The sequence below is a fragment of the Rhipicephalus microplus genome, unplaced genomic scaffold (assembly GCF_043290135.1).
Source record: "Rhipicephalus microplus isolate Deutch F79 unplaced genomic scaffold, USDA_Rmic scaffold_26, whole genome shotgun sequence".
Classification (NCBI taxonomy): Eukaryota; Metazoa; Arthropoda; class Arachnida; order Ixodida; family Ixodidae; genus Rhipicephalus; species Rhipicephalus microplus.
Window position 1 is genome coordinate 1,216,822 of NW_027464599.1, and position 18,154 is coordinate 1,234,975.

The 18,154-nt window shown below is 49.8% G+C and overlaps 3 non-coding genes across 3 annotated transcripts; all 3 read right to left on the reverse strand.

Moving 5' to 3' along the window:
• Positions 1 to 2,266: 2,266 nt before the first annotated feature.
• Positions 2,267 to 2,343, reverse strand: TRNAN-GUU (transfer RNA asparagine (anticodon GUU)). Its single transcript has one exon. It is a non-coding gene; the product is annotated as a tRNA-Asn (tRNA).
• Positions 2,344 to 8,599: 6,256 nt separating this feature from the next.
• On the reverse strand, positions 8,600 to 8,676 carry TRNAN-GUU (transfer RNA asparagine (anticodon GUU)). Its single transcript has one exon. It is a non-coding gene; the product is annotated as a tRNA-Asn (tRNA).
• Positions 8,677 to 16,191: 7,515 nt separating this feature from the next.
• Positions 16,192 to 16,268, reverse strand: TRNAN-GUU (transfer RNA asparagine (anticodon GUU)). Its single transcript has one exon. It is a non-coding gene; the product is annotated as a tRNA-Asn (tRNA).
• Positions 16,269 to 18,154: the final 1,886 nt, after the last annotated feature.

Consider the following 18,154-nt stretch of genomic DNA (forward strand, 5'->3'; position numbering starts at 1 on the left):
TTTCTCACCACCAACAGAACATATCTTCAATGCTATCAGGGCAAAGAAAAAAAAGCGCCGCACCACCACCGGGTGGGCTCGAACCTCCAACCTTTCGGTTAATAGCCCATCGCGCTAGCCAATTGCGCAACGAAGAAAGTCGTGCTCCACTCTCACCACCAACAGAACAGTTCTTCAGAGCTATCAGCGCAAAGAAAAAAGCAACACACCACTACCGAGAGGGCTTGAACCTCGAACCTCTCGGTTAACAGCCGATCTCGCTAGCCAATTGCGCCACGGAGACAGTCCTGCTCCACTCTCACCACCATCAGAACATATCTTCAAAGGTATCAGCCCAAAGAAAAAAAAGCGCCGCACCACCACCGAGTGGGCTCGAACCTCCAACCTTTCGGTTAACAGCCGATCGCGCTAGCCAATTGCGCCACGGAGAGAGTCGTGCTCCACTCTCACCACCATCAGAACAGATCTTCAAAGCTATCAGCGCAATGAAAAAAGCAACACACCACTCCCGGTAGGGCTCGAACCTCCAACCTTTCGGTTAACAGCCGATCGCGCTAGCCAATTGCGCCAAGGAGACAGTCATGCTCCACTCTCACCACCGTCAGAACAATTCTCCAGAGCTATCAGCCCAAAGAAAAAAAAGCGCCGCACCACCACCGGGTGGGTTCGAACCTCCAACCTTTTGGTTAACACCCGATCGCGCTAGCCGATTGCGCAACAGAGAAAGTCGTGCTCCACTCTCACCACAAACAGAACATTTCTTCAGAGCTATCAGCGCAAAGAAAAAAGCAACACACCACTACCGAGAGGGCTTGAACCTCGAACCTTTCGGTTAACAGCCCATCGCGCTAGCCAATTGCGCCACGGAGAGAGTCGTGCTCCACTCTCACCACCAACAGAACATATCTTCAAAGCTATCAGCGCAAAGAAAAAAGCAACACACCACTCCCGGGAGGGCTTGAACCTCGAACCTTTCGGTTAACAGCCGATCTCGCTAGCCAATTCCGCCACGGAGACAGTCCTGCTCCACTCTCACCAACATCAGAACATATCCCAAAGGCTATCAGCCCAAAGAAAAAAAAAGCGCCGCACCACCACCGAGTGGGCTCGAACCTCCAACCTTTCGGTTAACAGCCGATCGCGCCAGCCAATTGCGCCACGGAGACAGTCGTGATCCACCCTCCTCCCCGTCAGAACATTTCTTCAGAGCTATCAGCCCAAAGAAAAAGAAGCGCCGCACAACCACCGGGTGGGCTTGAACCTCCAACTATTCGGTTAACAGCCGATCGCGCTAGCCAATTGCGCCACGGAGATAGTCGTGCTCCACTTCCACCACCATCAGAACATATCTTCAAAGCTATCAGCGCAAAAAAAAGCAACACACCACTCCCGGGAGAGCTCGAACCTCCAACCTTTCGGATAACAGCCAATCGCGCTAGCCAATTGCGCCACGGAGACAGTCCTGCTCCACTCTCATCATCGTCAGAAGATTTCTTCAGAGCTATCAGCCAAAGAAAAAAAAGAGCCGCACCACCATCGGGTGGGCTCGAACCTCCAACCTTTCAGTTAACAGCCCATCGCGCTAGCCAATTACGCCACGGAGACAGTCCTGCTCCACTCTCACCACCATCAGAACATATCTTAAAGGCTATCAGCCCAAAGAAAAAAAAGCGCCGCACCACCACCAAGTGGGCTCGAACCTCCAACCTTTCGGTTCACAGCCGATCGCGCCAGCCAATTGCGCCACGGTGACAGTCGTGGTCCACCCTCCTCCCCGTCAGAACATTTCTTCAGAGCTATCAGCCCAAAGAAAAAGAAGCGCCGCACCACCACCGGGTGGGCTTGAACCTCCAACTATTCGGTTAACAGCCGGTCGCGCTAGCCAATTGCGCCACGGAGATAGTCGTGCTCCACTTCCACCACCATCAGAACATATCTTCAAAGCTATCAGCGCAAAAAAAAGCAACACACCACTCCCGGGAGAGCTCGAACCTCCAACCTTTCGGTTAACAGCCGATCGCGCTAGCCAATTGCGCCACGGAGACAGTCATGCTCCACTCTCACCATCGTCAGAACATTTCTTCCGAGCTATCAGCCCAAAGAAAAAAAAGCGCCGCACCACCATCGGGTGGGCTCGAACCTCCAACCTTTCAGTTAACAGCCCATCGCGCTAGCCAATTACGCCACGGAGACAGTCGTGCTCCACTCTCACCACCATCAGAACATATCTTCAAAGCTATAAGGGCAAAGAAAAAAAGCAACACACCACTCCCGGGAGGGTTCGAACCTCCAACCTTTCGGTTAACAGCCGAACGCGCTAGCCGATTGCGCCACGGAGACAGTCGTGCTCCACTCCCACCACCATAAGAACATATCTTCAAACCTATCAGCGCAAAGAAAAAAGCAACACACCACTCCCGGGAGGGCTTGAACCTCGAACCTGTCGGTTAACAGCCGATCTCGCTAGCCAATTGCGCCACGGAGACAGTCCTGCTCCACTCTCACCACCATCACAACATATCTTCAAAGCACTCAGCCCAAAGAAAAAAAAGCGCCGCACCACCACCGAGTGGGCTCGAACCTCCAACCTTTCGGTTAACAGCCGATCGCGCCAGCCAATTGCGCCACGGAGACAGTCGTGCTCCACTCTCCCCCCCGTCAGAACATTTCTTCAGAGCTATCAGCCCAAAGGAAAAAAAAGCGCCGCACCACCACCGAGTGGGCTCGAACCTCCAACCTTTCGGTTAACAGCCGATCACGCTAGCCGATTGCGCCACGGAGACAGTCGTGCTCCACTCCCACCACCATCAGAACATATATTCAAAGCTATCAGCGCAAAAAAAAAGCAACACACCACTCCCGGGAGAGCTCGAACCTCCAGCCTTTCGGTTAACAGCCGATCGCGCTAGCCAATTGCGCCACGGAGAGAGTCGTGCTCTTTTCTCACCACCAACAGAACATATCTTCAATGCTATCAGGGCAAAGAAAAAAAAGCGCCGCACCACCACCGGGTTGGCTCGAACCTCCAACCTTTCGGTTAATAGCCCATCGCGCTAGCCAATTGCGCCACGGAGACAGTCGTGCTCCACTCTCACCACCGTCAGAACATTTCTTCAGAGCTATAAGCCCAAAGGAAAAAAGTGCCGCACCACCACCGGGTGGGTTCAAGCGTCCAACCTTTCGGTTAATAGCCCATTGCGCTAGCCAATTACGCCACGGAGACAGTCGTGCTCCACTCTCACCACCATCAGAACATATCTTCAAAGCTATCAGCGCAAAGAAAAAAGCAACACACCACTCCCGGGAGGGCTCGAACCTCCAACCTTTAGGTTAACAGCCGATCGCGCTAGCCAATTGCGCCAAGGAGACAGTCGTGCTCCACTCTCACCACCGTCAGAACAATTCTCCAGAGCTATCAGCCCAAAGAAAAAAAAAGCGCCGCACCACCACCGGGTGGGCTCGAACCTCCAACCTTTTGGTTAACACCCGATCGCGCTAGCCGATTGCGCAACGGAGAAAGTCGTGCTCCACTCTCACCACCAACAGAACATTTCTTCAGAGCTATCAGCGCAAAGAAAAAAGCAACACACCACTACCGAGAGGGCTTGAACCTCGAACCTTTCGTTTAACAGCCGATCTCGCTAGCCAATTGCGCCACGGAGACAGTCGTGCTCCACTCTCACCACCGTCAGAACATTTCTTCAGAGCTAACAGCCCAAAGAAAAAAAAGCGCCGCACCACCACCAGGTGGGCTGGAACCTCCAAACTTTCGGTTAACAGCCGATCGCGCTAGCCAATTGCGCCATGGAGACAGTCCTGCTCCACTCTCACCACCATCAGAACATATCTTCAAAGCTATCAGCCCAAAGAAAAAAAAAGCAACATACCATTACTGGGTGGACTCGAACCTCCAACCTTTCAGTTAACAGCCCATCGCGCTAGAGAATTGCGCCACGGAGAGACTCGTGCTCCACTCTCCCCACCATCATAACATATCTTCAAAGCTATCAGCGCAAAGAAAAAAGCAACACACCACTCCCGGTAGGGCTCGAACCTCCAACCTTTCGGTTAACAGCCGATCGCGCTAGCCAATTGCGCCAAGGAGACAGTCATGCTCCACTCTCACCACCGTCAGAACAATTTTTCAGAGCTATCCGCCCAAAGGAAAAATAGCGCCGCACCACCACCGGGTGGGCTCAAACCTCCAACCTTTTGGTTAACACCCGATCGCGCTAGCCAATTGTGCAACGGAGAGAGTCGTGCTCCACTCTCACCAACATCAGAACATATCCCAAAGGCTATCAGCCCAAAGAAAAAAAAAGCGCCGCACCACCACCGAGTGGGCTCGAACCTCCAACCTTTCGGTTAACAGCCGATTGCGCCAGCCAATTGCGCCACGGAGACAGTCGTGGTCCACCCTCCTCCCCGTCAGAACATTTCTTCAGAGCTATCAGCCCAAAGAAAAAGAAGCGCCGCACAAACACCGAGTGGGCTCGAACCTCCAACCTTTCGGTTAACAGCCGATTGCGCCAGCCAATTGCGCCACGAAGACAGTCGTGGTCCACCCTCCTCCCCGTCAGAACATTTCTTCAGAGCTATCAGCCCAAAGAAAAAGAAGCGCCGCACAACCACCGGGTGGGCTTGAACCTCCAACTATTCGGTTAACAGCCGATCGCGCTAGCCAATTGCGCCACGGACATAGTCGTGCTCCACTTCCACCACCATCAGAACATATCTTCAAAGCTATCAGCGCAAAAAAAGCAACACACCACTCCCGGGAGAGCTCGAACCTCCAACCTTTCGGTTAACAGCCAATCGCGCTAGCCAATTGCGCCACGGAGACAGTCCTGCTCCACTCTCATCATCGTCAGAACATTTCTTCAGAGCTATCAGCCCAAAGAAAAAAAAGAGCCGCACCACCATCGGGTGGGCTCGAACCTCCAACCTTTCAGTTAACAGCCCATCGCGCTAGCCAATTACGCCACGGAGACAGTCCTGCTCCACTCTCACCACCATCAGAACATATCTTAAAGGCTATCAGCCCAAAGAAAAAAAGCGCCGCACCACCACCGAGTGGGCTCGAACCTCCAACCTTTCGGTTCACAGCCGATCGCGCCAGCCAATTGCGCCACGGAGACAGTCGTGGTCCACCCTCCTCCCCGTCAGAACATTTCTTCAGAGCTATCAGCCCAAAGAAAAAGAAGCGCCGCACCACCACCGGGTGGGCTTGAACCTCCAACTATTCGGTTAACAGCCGGTCGCGCTAGCCAATTGCGCCACGGAGAGAGTCATGCTCCTTTCTCACCACCAACAGAACATATCTCTAAAGCTATCAGCGCAAAAAAAAGCAACACACCACTCCCGGGAGAGCTCGAACCTCCAGCCTTTCGGTTAACAGCCGATCGCGCTAGCCAATTGCGCCACGGAGAGAGTCGTGCTCTTTTCTCACCACCAACAGAACATATCTTCAATGCTATCAGGGCAAAGAAAAAAAAGCGCCGCACCACCACCGGGTGGGCTCGAACCTCCAACCTTTCGGTTAATAGCCCATCGCGCTAGCCAATTGCGCCACGGAGACAGTCGTGCTCCACTCTCACCACCGTCAGAACATTTCTTCAGAGCTATAAGCCCAAAGGAAAAAAAGTGCCGCACCACCACCGGGTGGGTTCGAGCGTCCAACCTTTCGGTTAATAGCCCATTGCGCTAGCCAATTACGCCACGGAGACAGTCGTGCTCCACTCTCACCACCATCAGAACATATCTTCAAAGCTATCAGCGCAAAGAAAAAAGCAACACACCACTCCCGGGAGGGCTCGAACCTCCAACCTTTAGGTTAACAGCCGATCGCGCTAGCCAATTGCGCCAAGGAGACAGTCGTGCTCCAGTCTCACCACCGTCAGAACAATTCTCCAGAGCTATCAGCCCAAAGAAAAAAAAAGCGCCGCACCACCACCGGGTGGGCTCGAACCTCCCACCTTTTGGTTAACACCCGATCGCGCTAGCCGATTGCGCAACGGAGAAAGTCGTGCTCCACTCTCACCACCAACAGAACATTTCTTCAGAGCTATCAGCGCAAAGAAAAAAGCAACACACCACTACCGAGAGGGCTTGAACCTCGAACCTTTCGGTTAACAGCCGATCTCGCTAGCCAATTGCGCCACGGAGACAGTCCTGCTCCACTCTCACCACCATCAGAACATATCTTCAAAGGTATCAGCACAAAGAAAAAAAAGCGCCGCACCACCACCGAGTGGGATCGAACCTTCAACCTTTCGGTTATCTGCCGAACGTGCTAGCCAATTGCGCCAAGGAGACAGTCGTGCTCCACTCTCACCACCGTCAGAACATTTCTTCAGAGCTATGAGCCAAAAGAAAAAAAGTGCCGCACCAGCATCGGGTGGGCTCGAACCTCCAACCTTTCGGTTAACAGCCAATCGCGCTAGCCAATTGTGCCACGGAGACAGTCGTGCTCCACTCTCACCACCGTCAGAACATTTCTTCAGAGCTAACAGCCCAAAGAAAAAAAAGCGCCGCACCACCACCAGGTGGGCCCGAACCTCCAACCTTTTGGTTAACAGCCGATCGCGCTAGCCAATTGCGCCACAGAGAGAGTCATGCTCCTTTCTCACCACCAACAGAACATATCTCTAAAGCTATCAGCGCAAAGAAAAAAGCAACACACCACTACCGAGAGGGCTTGAACCTCGAACCTTTCGGTTAACAGCCGATCTCGCTAGCCAAGTGCGCCACGGAGACAGTCGTGCTCCACTCTCACCACCGTCAGAACATTTCTTCAGAGCTAACAGCCCAAAGAAAAAAAGGCGCTGCACCACCACCAGGTGGGCTGGAACCTCCAAACTTTCGGTTAACAGCCGATCGCGCTAGCCAATTGCGCCATGGAGACAGTCCTGCTCCACTCTCACCACCATCAGAACGTATCTTTAAAGCTATCAGCCCAAAGAAAAAAAAAGCAACATACCATTACTGGGTGGACTCGAACCTCCAACCTTTCAGTTAACAGCCCATCGCGCTAGCCAATTGCGCCACGGAGAGAGTCGTGCTCCACTCTCACCACCATCAGAACAGATCTTCAAAGCTATCAGTGCAAAGAAAAAAGCAACACACCACTCCCGGTAGGGCTCGAACCTCCAACCTTTCGGTTAACAGCCGATCGCGCTAGCCAATTGCGCCAAGGAGACAGTCATGCTCCACTCTCACCACCGTCAGAATAATTCTTCAGAGCTATCAGCCCAAAGGAAAAAAAGCGCCGCACCACCACCGGGTGGGCTCAAACCTCCAACCTTTTGGTTAACACCCGATCGCGCTAGCCAATTGTGCAACGGAGAGAGTCGTGCTCCACTCTCACCACCAACAGAACATATCTTCAAAGCTATCAGCGCAAAGAAAAAAGCAACACACCACTCCCGGGAGGGCTTGAACCTCGAACCTTTCGGTTAACAGCCGATCTCGCTAGCCAATTCCGCCACGGAGACAGTCCTGCTCCACTCTCACCAACATCAGAACATATCCCAAAGGCTATCAGCCCAAAGAAAAAAAAAAGTGCCGCACCACCACCGAGTGGGCTCGAACCTCCAACCTTTCGGTTAACAGCCGATCGCGCCAGCCAATTGCGCCACGGAGACGGTCGTGGTCCACCCTCCTCCCCGTCAGAACATTTCTTCAGAGCTATCAGCCCAAAGAAAAAGAAGCGCCGCACAACCACCGGGTGGGCTTGAACCTCCAACTATTCGGTTAACAGCCGATCGCGCTAGCCAATTGCGCCACGGAGATAGTCGTGCTCCACTTCCACCACCATCAGAACATATCTTCAAAGCTATCAGCGCAAAAAAAAGCAACACACCACTCCCGGGAGAGCTCGAACCTCCAACCTTTCGGATAACAGCCAATCGCGCTAGCCAATTGCGCCACGGAGACAGTCCTGCTCCACTCTCATCATCGTCAGAAGATTTCTTCAGGGCTATCAGCCCAAAGAAAAAAAAGAGCCGCACCACCATCGGGTGGGCTCGAACCTCCAACCTTTCAGTTAACAGCCCATCGCGCTAGCCAATTACGCCACGGAGACAGTCCTGCTCCACTCTCACCACCATCAGAACATATCTTAAAGGCCAAAGCCCAAAGAAAAAAAAGCGCCGCACCACCACCAAGTGGGCTCGAACCTCCAACCTTTCGGTTCACAGCCGATCGCGCCAGCAAATTGCGCCACGGAGACAGTCGTGGTCCACCCTCCTCCCCGTCAGAACATTTCTTCAGAGCTATCAGCCCAAAGAAAAAGAAGCGCCGCACCACCACCGGGTGGGCTCGAACCTCCAACCTTTCGGTTAACAGCCGATCGCGCTAGCCAATTGCGCCACGGAGACAGTCCTGCTCCACTCTCACCATCGTCAGAACATTTCTTCAGAGCTATCAGCCCAAAGAAAAAAAAGCGCCGCACCACCATCGGGTGGGCTCGAACCTCCAACCTTTCAGTTAACAGCCCATCGCGCTAGCCAATTACGCCACGGAGACAGTCGTGCTCCACTCTCACCACCATCAGAACATATCTTCAAAGCTATAAGGGCAAAGAAAAAAAGCAACACACCACTCCCGGGAGGGTTCGAACCTCCAACCTTTCGGTTAACAGCCGAACGCGCTAGCCGATTGCGCCACGGAGATAGTCGTGCTCCACTCCCACCACCATAAGAACATATCTTCAAACCTATCAGCGCAAAGAAAAAAGCAACACACCACTCCCGGGAGGGCTTGAACCTCGAACCTGTCGGTTAACAGCCGATCTCGCTAGCCAATTGCGCCACGGAGACAGTCCTGCTCCACTCTCACCACCATCACAACATATCTTCAAAGCACTCAGCCCAAAGAAAAAAAAAGCGCCGCACCACCACCGAGTGGGCTCGAACCTCCAACCTTTCGGTTAACAGCCGATCACGCTAGCCGATTGCGCCACGGAGACAGTCGTGCTCCACTCCCACCACCATCAGAACATATATTCAAAGCTATCAGCGCAAAAAAAAGCAACACACCACTCCCGGGAGAGCTCGAACCTCCAGCCTTTCGGTTAACAGCCGATCGCGCTAGCCATTTGCGCCACGGAGAGAGTCGTGCTCTTTTCTCACCACCAACAGAACATATCTTCAATGCTATCAGGGCAAAGAAAAAAAAGCGCCGCACCACCACCGGGTGGGCTCGAACCTCCAACCTTTCGGTTAATAGCCCATCGCGCTAGCCAATTGCGCAACGAAGAAAGTCGTGCTCCACTCTCACCACCAACAGAACAGTTCTTCAGAGCTATCAGCGCAAAGAAAAAAGCAACACACCACTACCGAGAGGGCTTGAACCTCGAACCTTGGCAGTGACAACGGAACTGTGAACGTCGTAATAAGCAATCTGCTTTCTGTACAGGCTGACGCACGTTTTTCACCGGTGATACCCAACCCTGGAAGGAAAAGTACCGTGGTCCCTGGCTGCATAGTTACGCTGCTGCGTGCTTCATTTGTGCGCCTGCGTGCTGCCGTGTCCTGCGCGGTGCAGCTTCGTCCACGTCATCAAATTCACCCTACAAGAAGAGCGCTCAGGTCGCCGGCTGCATCACTTGGCAGTGACAACGGAACTGTGAACGTCGTAATAAGCAATCTGCTTTCTGTACAGGCTGACGCACGTTTTTCACCGGTGATACCCAACCCTGGAAGGAAAAGTACCGTGGTCCCTGGCTGCATAGTTACGCTGCTGCGTGCTTCATTTGTGCGCCTGCGTGCTGCCGTGTCCTGCGCGGTGCAGCTTCGTCCACGTCATCAAATTCACCCTACAAGAAGAGCGCTCAGGTCGCCGGCTGCATCACTTGGCAGTGACAACGGAACTGTGAACGTCGTAATAAGCAATCTGCTTTCTGTACAGGTCAGTGACCAAGTATACTGAGCTGCTTATAGCTTTTTTGTGTGTTCCGTCGTCACTGCCAAATTGTTTTGAATTATCTGTGGTGCTTTCTTGCTTCTTTCGTAAATCATTAAGATTTGTTATGGCTAAATTGAAGGAGGAAATGAAGACTGAATGTTTGAAGTTAAAGGAGGAGGTGCAGCAGGAACTTAAGATGTTCCGTGACTCTGTGGTAAGGGATTTCAGGAATGAAATTCGAGACATGAAAACAGAACAAAGGAACATGACTAAAAGCATTGACTACGCTCACGACAGTATTGAGGAGTTGAAGAAAAAATTAGAAGAAGCTGTCGCTGAAAGTGCTCGCCTTAAAAGTGATAATGCTTCTCTACGCCTAGAAAACGCGTCCTTGAAAACCTCTGTATTTGAATTGGAGCATCGATTGACCGGCTGTGAACAGTACTCTAGGAATGTCAATATAGAAATACAAGGCGTTGTGAAAAGGGAGACTGAATCGGTCAGTGACTTACTTTGTACGCTAGGCACGATTATCGGAGAGCCGCTTAGCAAGGATGACATAGAGGCGTGTCACCGTGTGCCGAGTAGAACGGAAAACAAGAGCAACATCGTTGTTCAATTTAAGTCCCGCGTCAAACGGGACAGGGTGCTAAAGAAGGCAAAAAAAGCGCGCCTTACAAATGCTGATTTGGGCATTGGCAACTCAACTTCCTTTTCACCGCCTGTGTATGTGAATGAACATCTCTGCCCGACGTTGAAAAAACTGCTCGCGACCGCTGTAAAAAAGAAGTACGAAATGAAATGGAAATCTGTATGGTCTTACAACGGGAAGATATACGCTAAACAAACTGACGAAACACCTGCTGTACACATACCCAGCGAGCGTGATATCGACAGGATTTTTGGAGGGCAAAATAGTTCTGTGTCTGCATAATGTCAGTTGATGTGCTTGCTTGAAACTTTGAAATAGCATTTATTCGCTATGGATTACCTAGAGCTTGCTTTTCCTCGCGATATCTGCTTACACAATCAAACAGGCAACTCAGTTCTGCATATTAACACGAGGTCACTTAACCATAAAAGGGACGACGTTGCACTCTTTTTAGAGCAATTCCAATTAAAATTTGACCTCATTATGATGACTGAAACTTGGGGTACAAATGATGAACCAACTTTTACTCTGGATGGCTACAATACATTCTATCTTAATCGGACGCATAAGCGAGGGGGAGGGGTTGCTTTGCTTGTTACGACAAAAAAGAGTTGCCACATCGTCCCTGAATTCAGTAAGATAACAGATGAATATGAAATACTTACAGTCCAGTTTAAAGATGAGCTTATCTCGGTAATCTACCGACCGCCAAATGGAAGCATGGCAAGTTTCATGCAATTTTACGAGAACTTCTTGGAGTATGCTTGTTGTAATAATTTCCTCCTTATTTCTGCAGGAGATTTTAATATTAACCTACTGGAGGAAAACTGTGTCACCCGCGAGCTAAATAACCTTTTGCTCTCGAGTGGTTTTAAAAATCTAATTAATACGCCAACACGAATTACATGCTCCACTTCATCAGCACTGGATCTTGTCATTACCAATATTGACACAGTAATTTATAGCGCAGGCACAATAACATCTGATATTAGTGACCACTGTCCCGTGTTTATGAGCTATTTTTGCAAACCTCTTGATAAAGGGACGCGGCGGGTGCTGCCTACCATACAGCATATCACATCTCGAAGTCTTGAAGCTTTTACGCTCGATATATCCAAACAAAACTGGTCATCTGTATTTAAGGAGAAAAATGCCGATAACGCATATGATGCATTCATCCAAACTTTTCGACGCATTTACGCAAAACATTTTCCATTCAAAACATTAAAATCTGCAAGAAAGGCAAGGAAACCCTGGGTCACTCGCGAGCATTTGAGTATGATAAAGCGTAAAAACATCTGCTATCACACTTTTCTACGTACGCGCTCTGCTGAAACTTTGAAAGAATTTAAAAAGCTTCGCAATAGATTAAACGCTGAACTTCAACGTGCCAAGAAAGCCTACTATCAGCGTATCTTTGTACATGCCAATCGGCAACGTTCAAGTGCTACGTGGAAGCTAATTAATACCATACTCGGTCGTGATAATAAAAATGCTTTGCCTGAGTCTATAACCTTTGGGGGTAAAGATTTTAGAGGTGCAGCACTCGCAGATCATTTTAATAACTACTTCATAAATGCAGTAGCGTTGTGCAATGATAACGCGGATTTTGTCGCCGGATGCAGTAACGTGAGCCAAAGTATCTTTCTTGACCCAACAAACGAAAGTGAAGTATGCGAAATCTTCAAGCATCTAAATAGTACTAAATCTCTTGATGCCGATGACCTGCAGATCACACCAATAAAACACGTTTTATATCTACTTAGTAGTGTACTAACCTATATATATAACTTAGTTCTTGAACATGGTGTTTTTCCAGAAGCCATGAAGAAAGCTCGTGTATCAGTCATTTTTAAGGGTGGTGACCGCAACAGTGAAAGTAACTACAGGCCTATATCGGTCCTTCCTGTCTTCTCTAAATGTTTAGAAAAAATTATTCATGTCCGCATAACGAAATTTTTTAATAAACACAATGTGTTAACAGATGCGCAGTTTGGCTTTATAAGCGGCAAGTCCACTGAAACTGCATTGTTAACATTAAAGGAAGCTATACTTCATAACTTTGAACAAAATAAATTCACACTCAGCATATTTCTAGATTTCAGTAAGGCATTTGACTCGCTTCATCATAATATATTGTTAGACAAATTAGAATCAAATGGCATTCGGGGTGTTGCCAAATCTTTAATTCGATCATATCTTAGCAATAGGTGCCAAAGTGTTTACATTAATGAAAATAGCTCGTCATTCTTGCCCCTCACTCGTGGTGTGCCGCAAGGCAGTATACTTGGTCCGCTGATGTTCAATGTTTACATTAATGACATTGTTCAACTGGACACAACAGTTAAATACGTCATATATGCGGACGATTCAACAATAATCCTTGATGGCGTTAACTTAGATGACATTGTAAGCAAAGCAAATGATATACTTTCAAGAATTTCGTCATGGTCCAGAATGAACCAGCTTAAAATTAATCCAAATAAAACCAAAGCCATTGTTTTTCGTGCCAAAAATAAAGTACTCGCTACCCATCAACCTTTAGTTCTTGAATCAGTGCCGATTGATATTGTTGATAGCTACAAAATACTCGGAGTTTATTTTTCCTCCAATCTAGGCTGGGATACACATGTAAATTTTGTTTGTAAAAAGCTTTCTTCGGTAACAGGAGTGATGTCTCGTTGCCGGAACATTTTGCCGCTCAAAGTGAAACTTCAGATATATTATGCGCTATTTAATTCACATCTAATGTATTGCAGCCTTGTATGGGCCACGACAAGCAAAGCAAACATCAATAAAGTCATTACTTTGCAAAAAAAAATAGTCCGCCAGATTGGAAATATTGAACCGTTCGGAACGACGCGTGGAGCTTTCCAAGAATTTAATATAATACGAGCTGACAACCTTTACACATTTCGCTTATTGCACACACTTTATTTCTCGAATAAGGAGTTCTCCAACTTCATTAGATTACTGTCATGCCTACAGCGTCGTGTCATTACGTTTCCTACAAGAAATACAGATATTTGGTTCGTACCGCGTTTCCGCACTACATATAGACACCAAGCCTTGGCCTACAACGTTCCCACAACACTTAACACGCACGAAAGTACAATCTCCTGCAACAAAAAACAACTACACTCACATTTCTGCTCTCTGGCTCCATAGGAACATTCCTAGTCCAGTCCAGTGTAAATAAATTGTATCATGTTATATCTCGTTATCTTGCGTTGTATTAGCGATATGAATGTATGTGTTTTCACATAAATGTATATATGTTTCTTTTTAGGTTGATAAGTGTCAATGTATACGATTTGTCTGTGCATGGTGTATTTTGCTTATTGAAAACCCTTTTTTTTTTATAACAGGTATTGTAAAATAATCAGTTAAAAAATCATTTTTGAATTGTGTATTGTTCATATTTTTTTTTTTTTTTTTATTGTACTTGCATGTTATGTACTTGTAATCATTTCCGCACTACTGCCATGTGTATATTCAGGTCACCAGGGCCTTTGTCAAGCCGTTTCTCACGGCTTTTAGCCTTGGCGACCTTCCAGTTTGGTCTGGTAAATAAATAAAGAAAATAAAAAAAAAAAAAATAAACCTCTCGGTTAACAGCCGATCTCGCTAGCCAATTGCGCCACGGAGACAGTCCTGCTCCACTCTCACCACCATCAGAACATATCTTCAAAGGTATCAGCCCAAAGAAAAAAAAGCGCCGCACCACCACCGAGTGGGCTCGAACCTCCAACCTTTCGGTTAACAGCCGATCGCGCTAGCCAATTGCGCCACGGAGAGAGTCGTGCTCCACTCTCACCACCATCAGAACAGATCTTCAAAGCTATCAGCGCAAAGAAAAAAGCAACACACCACTCCCGGTAGGGCTCGAACCTCCAACCTTTCGGTTAACAGCCGATCGCGCTAGCCAATTGCGCCAAGGAGACAGTCATGCTCCACTCTCACCACCGTCAGAACAATTCTCCAGAGCTATCAGCCCAAAGAAAAAAAAGCGCCGCACCACCACCGGGTGGGTTCGAACCTCCAACCTTTTGGTTAACACCCGATCGCGCTAGCCGATTGCGCAACAGAGAAAGTCGTGCTCCACTCTCACCACAAACAGAACATTTCTTCAGAGCTATCAGCGCAAAGAAAAAAGCAACACACCACTACCGAGAGGGCTTGAACCTCGAACCTTTCGGTTAACAGCCCATCGCGCTAGCCAATTGCGCCACGGAGAGAGTCGTGCTCCACTCTCACCACCAACAGAACATATCTTCAAAGCTATCAGCGCAAAGAAAAAAGCAACACACCACTCCCGGGAGGGCTTGAACCTCGAACCTTTCGGTTAACAGCCGATCTCGCTAGCCAATTCCGCCACGGAGACAGTCCTGCTCCACTCTCACCAACATCAGAACATATCCCAAAGGCTATCAGCCCAAAGAAAAAAAAAGCGCCGCACCACCACCGAGTGGGCTCGAACCTCCAACCTTTCGGTTAACAGCCGATCGCGCCAGCCAATTGCGCCACGGAGACAGTCGTGGTCCACCCTCCTCCCCGTCAGAACATTTCTTCAGAGCTATCAGCCCAAAGAAAAAGAAGCGCCGCACAACCACCGGGTGGGCTTGAACCTCCAACTATTCGGTTAACAGCCGATCGCGCTAGCCAATTGCGCCACGGAGATAGTCGTGCTCCACTTCCACCACCATCAGAACATATCTTCAAAGCTATCAGCGCAAAAAAAAGCAACACACCACTCCCGGGAGAGCTCGAACCTCCAACCTTTCGGATAACAGCCAATCGCGCTAGCCAATTGCGCCACGGAGACAGTCCTGCTCCACTCTCATCATCGTCAGAAGATTTCTTCAGAGCTATCAGCCAAAGAAAAAAAAGAGCCGCACCACCATCGGGTGGGCTCGAACCTCCAACCTTTCAGTTAACAGCCCATCGCGCTAGCCAATTACGCCACGGAGACAGTCCTGCTCCACTCTCACCACCATCAGAACATATCTTAAAGGCTATCAGCCCAAAGAAAAAAAAGCGCCGCACCACCACCAAGTGGGCTCGAACCTCCAACCTTTCGGTTCACAGCCGATCGCGCCAGCCAATTGCGCCACGGAGACAGTCGTGGTCCACCCTCCTCCCCGTCAGAACATTTCTTCAGAGCTATCAGCCCAAAGAAAAAGAAGCGCCGCACCACCACCGGGTGGGCTTGAACCTCCAACTATTCGGTTAACAGCCGGTCGCGCTAGCCAATTGCGCCACGGAGATAGTCGTGCTCCACTTCCACCACCATCAGAACATATCTTCAAAGCTATCAGCGCAAAAAAAAGCAACACACCACTCCCGGGAGAGCTCGAACCTCCAACCTTTCGGTTAACAGCCGATCGCGCTAGCCAATTGCGCCACGGAGACAGTCATGCTCCACTCTCACCATCGTCAGAACATTTCTTCCGAGCTATCAGCCCAAAGAAAAAAAAGCGCCGCACCACCATCGGGTGGGCTCGAACCTCCAACCTTTCAGTTAACAGCCCATCGCGCTAGCCAATTACGCCACGGAGACAGTCGTGCTCCACTCTCACCACCATCAGAACATATCTTCAAAGCTATAAGGGCAAAGAAAAAAAGCAACACACCACTCCCGGGAGGGTTCGAACCTCCAACCTTTCGGTTAACAGCCGAACGCGCTAGCCGATTGCGCCACGGAGACAGTCGTGCTCCACTCCCACCACCATAAGAACATATCTTCAAACCTATCAGCGCAAAGAAAAAAGCAACACACCACTCCCGGGAGGGCTTGAACCTCGAACCTGTCGGTTAACAGCCGATCTCGCTAGCCAATTGCGCCACGGAGACAGTCCTGCTCCACTCTCACCACCATCACAACATATCTTCAAAGCACTCAGCCCAAAGAAAAAAAAGCGCCGCACCACCACCGAGTGGGCTCGAACCTCCAACCTTTCGGTTAACAGCCGATCGCGCCAGCCAATTGCGCCACGGAGACAGTCGTGCTCCACTCTCCCCCCAGTCAGAACATTTCTTCAGAGCTATCAGCCCAAAGGAAAAAAAGCGCCGCACCACCACCGAGTGGGCTCGAACCTCCAACCTTTCGGTTAACAGCCGATCACGCTAGCCGATTGCGCCACGGAGACAGTCGTGCTCCACTCCCACCACCATCAGAACATATATTCAAAGCTATCAGCGCAAAAAAAAGCAACACACCACTCCCGGGAGAGCTCGAACCTCCAGCCTTTCGGTTAACAGCCGATCGCGCTAGCCAATTGCGCCACGGAGAGAGTCGTGCTCTTTTCTCACCACCAACAGAACATATCTTCAATGCTATCAGGGCAAAGAAAAAAAAGCGCCGCACCACCACCGGGTGGGCTCGAACCTCCAACCTTTCGGTTAATAGCCCATCGCGCTAGCCAATTGCGCCACGGAGACAGTCGTGCTCCACTCTCACCACCGTCAGAACATTTCTTCAGAGCTATAAGCCCAAAGGAAAAAAAGTGCCGCACCACCACCGGGTGGGTTCGAGCGTCCAACCTTTCGGTTAATAGCCCTTTGCGCTAACCAATTACGCCACGGAGACAGTCGTGCTCCACTCTCACCACCATCAGAACATATCTTCAAAGCTATCAGCGCAAAGAAAAAAGCAACACACCACTCCCGGGAGGGCTCGAACCTCCAACCTTTAGGTTAACAGCCGATCGCGCTAGCCAATTGCGCCAAGGAGACAGTCGTGCTCCACTCTCACCACCGTCAGAACAATTCTCCAGAGCTATCAGCCCAAAGAAAAAAAAGCGCCGCACCACCACCGGGTGGGCTCGAACCTCCCACCTTTTGGTTAACACCCGATCGCGCTAGCCGATTGCGCAACGGAGAAAGTCGTGCTCCACTCTCACCACCAACAGAACATTTCTTCAGAGCTATCAGCGCAAAGAAAAAAGCAACACACCACTACCGAGAGGGCTTGAACCTCGAACCTCTCGGTTAACAGCCGATCTCGCTAGCCAATTGCGCCACGGAGACAGTCCTGCTCCACTCTCACCACCATCAGAACATATCTTCAAAGGTATCAGCCCAAAGAAAAAAAAGCGCCGCACCACCACCGAGTGGGCTCGAACCTCCAACCTTTTGGTTATCTGCCGAACGTGCTAGCCAATTGCGCCAAGGAGACAGTCGTGCTCCACTCTCACCACCGTCAGAACATTTCTTCAGAGCTATGAGCCAAAAGAAAAAAAGCGCCGCACCACCATCGGGTGGGCTCGAACCTCCAACCTTTCGGTTAACAGCCAATCGCGCTAGCCAATTGTGCCACGGAGACAGTCGTGCTCCACTCTCACCACCGTCAGAACATTTCTTCAGAGCTAACAGCCCAAAGAAAAAAAAGCGCCGCACCACCACCAGGTGGGCTGGAACCTCCAAACTTTCGGTTAACAGCCGATCGCGCTAGCCAATTGCGCCATGGAGACAGTCCTGCTCCACTCTCACCACCATCAGAACATATCTTTAAAGCTATCAGCCCAAAGAAAAAAAAGCAACATACCATTACTGGGTGGACTCGAACCTCCAACCTTTCAGTTAACAGCCCATTGC